The sequence below is a fragment of the Hyaena hyaena genome, unplaced genomic scaffold (genome assembly GCF_003009895.1).
Source record: "Hyaena hyaena isolate Hyena2069 unplaced genomic scaffold, ASM300989v1 scaffold_113, whole genome shotgun sequence".
Taxonomy (NCBI): domain Eukaryota; kingdom Metazoa; phylum Chordata; class Mammalia; order Carnivora; family Hyaenidae; genus Hyaena; species Hyaena hyaena.
Genome location: NW_024080745.1, coordinates 1,893,789 through 1,897,537, shown reverse-complemented (window position 1 = coordinate 1,897,537; position 3,749 = coordinate 1,893,789).

The following is a 3,749-nucleotide window of genomic DNA, read 5'->3' as shown; positions in this document are numbered from 1 at the left end:
GGAATCACAGACTGAAACAGGCTCCAGGCTCTGAGCTGGCAGTCAGCACAGAGCCCGACGCGGGGCTCGAACCCACGAACCGCGAGATCATGACCTAAGCGAAAGTCGGACGCTTAACCGACTAAGCCACCCAGGCGCCCCTCAGTGCCCTTTTTAACACTGAGCATTTAGGAACAATCCAGGGTTCAATTTTGAGAATGGGTAAATATGCTGTGATAATATGCAACTATTTAAACAACATGGTAGGAAAGGGGCCGTGTTTATATTCATGTGTGTTTATACCGAGGAAACAAGACAGACCTAGTAAAGACTCCAGAAAACTGCTGGTTTACTCAAAAAATAGCTCTAGAGATGATGAACACATTTGAAATATGTATACTGAGTCAAATTGATAAGTATTAATAGATGTCTGATTGTATATTATTCACCTCCCTGGAAGAAGAATATTACAGGCCTTACATATCTTCCTTTAATCTATATAGTCTCATAGTCTTTGGTTTAGCCTTAGATCAGTCTCTGTGTTTCTCATTCACATTCAACAAATGATATGTTGTCTGTGGCCTAAAACTTTGGTTTTTCTTTCTAGCAATTGCTGGTTAAAGAAACTCTAGGCCTGAGGAAAAAAAGAACAAATCTGGAAGTATTACATTCCCAGATTTCAAACTATACTACAAAGGTTTAGTAATGAAAACAGTACAGTACAGGCACAAAAGAAACACATAGATTAGTGGAACAGAATAGAGTCCAGATACGAACCCACACCTATGTGGTCAATTAATCTAGACAAAGGAGGCAAGAATATGCAATGGGAAAAAGACAATGTCTTCAACAAATGGTGCTAGGAAAACTGGACAGCTACAAACAAAAGAATGAAACTGGACTACGTTCTTACACCACACCCAAAGATAAACTAAAAATGAATTAAAGACCTGAAACCATAAAACAACTAAAAGAAAACACAAGCAGTAACTTCTCTGACATCAGCCATAGCAATATGTTGATAGAAATGTCTCCTCAGGCAAAGAAAACAAAAGCAAAAATAAACTATTAGGACCACACCAAAATAACAGGCTTTTGTGCAGCAAACGAAACAATCAACAAAATGAAAAGGCAGCCTACTGAATGAGAGAAGATATTCACAAATGATACGTCCGATAAGGGATTAATATCCAAAATATATAAAGAACTTCTATAACTCAACACCAAAAAAAAAAAAAAAAAAATCTGATTTAAAATGGGCAGAGGATCTGGATAGATATTTTTCCAAAGAAGACATAGTTTGCCAACAGACACGTGAAAAGATGCTCAATATTCACTAACCATCAGGAAAATGCAAATCAAAGCCACAATGAGATATCACCTCACACTTCTCATTAATGACTGAGAGCAAAAAGATAAGAAATAACAGATGTTGGTGAGGGTGTGGAGGAAAAGGAATCCCTCCCCCACTTGCACTTGTTGGTAGGAATGAATGCAAACTGCTGCAACCACGGTGGAAAACAGTATGGAATTTCCTCAAAAAATTAAAAATAGAAATACCATATGATCCAGTAATTCCATGGGAATTTATTCAAAGAAAACAAAAACACTAATTTGAAAAGATGTGTGCATCCCTATGTTTGTTGAAGCATTATTTACAATAGCCAAGATATGGAAGCAACCCAAGTGTCTATCGATAGATGAATGGATAAAGATGATCTGTATCATCTTATGATATAGATGTCAGTCATCTATCTATCTATATCTCACATATCTTTGGAAGGGAATAGTTTTTTCATTGGGGAAAGGAAGAATCACCTTATTTTCAAGTTGCCTTATATTCAGTCATTTTTTTTAACTTCCCAGAACCTTAATTTCCGCATCTATAAAATGGAAATAACAATGCGCCAGCATCTTAATGACATTAGAAGAGTTAGTGTCTGACACACCTGAAAATAATATAACATTGTATGTCAACTGTAGTTCAATTAAAAAAGTGTCTGACATGAGGCAAGTACTCAGTAAATTGTAACTTAGTTACATACACATACATAATAACTCATGTAGATATAGCTGTATGTACTCATTATCTCTTTTTTTTTTAATGTTTTATTTATTTCTAGGAGAGAGAGAGAGACAGCGTGAACAGGGGGGGTCAGAGAGAGAGGGAATCACAGACTCCGAAACAGGCTCCAGGCTCTGAGCTGGCAGTCAGCACAGAGCCCGACGCGGGGCTCGACCCCACGAACCGCGAGATCATGACCCAAGCGAAAGTCGGACGATTAACCGACTAAGCCACCCAGGCGCCCCTCATTATCTCTTTTTTAAAGTAATCTCTGCACCCAATGTGGGGCTCGAACTTATGACTCTGAGATTGAGTCACATGTTCTACTGACTGAGCTAGGCACCCCTTTGTACTTATTATCTTATTAGGTTTTCATCTCCTATCTAGCCCCATAGTTGATACCCACCAGGCCCCATGGTTTTTGCCTGAAGTCTTTTTTTTTTTTTTTTTTTTTGGTTTGTCATATATCATGGAAAAAAAAAAAAGCTTTGGTGACTCATGTTTTATTCTCCCAGATCACACCAACCTGGGGTTTCAATAGAATTACAAATATTTTCTAGTAAAATTAAACGTGATGACAGCAGGCTTACCCTTTTTCTAAACTTCCCTTTTTGGGGCGTCTGAGTGGCTCAGTCAGTTGAGCATCTGACTTCGGCTTAGGTCATGATCTCACAGTTTGTGAGTTCAAGCCCCACATCAGGCTCTGTGCTGACACCTCAGAGCCTGGAGCCTGTTTTGGATTCTGTCTCCCTCTCTCTCTGCTCCTCCCCTGTTTATACTCTCTCTCAAAATAAATAAACATTAAAAACAATTAAAAAAAAAAACAAAACTTCCCTTTTAATTTAAGAGGAGTCTTATGGTACCTCATTCATTCATTTATTCATTCGTTCCACAAATATTTACTGAATGCCAGTCATAGCTTCCACTTTTGGCTAGGTGCTGAGGACATTGTAAACAAACCAAAAGAGTCCTTCATGGGGATTATGTTCTGCTGGGGGTGCCCTCGATGTGTTGCTTCTCCACTTTTACCATGCAGTTCTCAGCCCCCTCCCCCTTGTTGCTTGTGAGCTAGTCCGGGAGGTCAGCCACTTGCTCTAGTGGGCAGGCTGTTCTCTGACTACGGGGCTTCCCTGCCTTCTAAGCAAGGAGGCACTCCACCTCCTTAGCCTTGCTGGACTTCTGAATGGATCAGTGGTTCTGTAGCCCATACCGATCTGGACCCCTCTCTGGACGTTCTCTCCAGGAACGCCATCGAAATGAACTTACGCACACAGTCTTGACTGAAGGCTTGAAAAAAAAAATTCCTTAAACAAATATGAGGTTTGTTCCCATGATTTACCAGCATCCTTTCACATCGTTGTGATGTGAAAGGAAAACGGGGAAAATGTGCCAGCCTCCACCGGCATGAACCAGAGAGATTTTCAGGGAAGGGTGAGGGATTCTAGTCCAGAGTCTCTTCAGATTCTGAACCGGCAAGGATTATGCAAAGATAAAAAGCGAAAATAAACATCAAAACTGTGAACAAAGAGTGAACACAAAGGGGGGAAATCCTTCTTGGGAACCAGCTTTCCTCCCGAGGAGAAAAACAAGGACCTGCTAAAAGCTTCTGTCAGCCTGGAGTAAGAACTGGAGACGCCAGTCTGCACGGTGCCTCCTCGCGCCGCGACTCTCTGCCCAAACGCTGTGTTTTTACTTGGAAGTGACC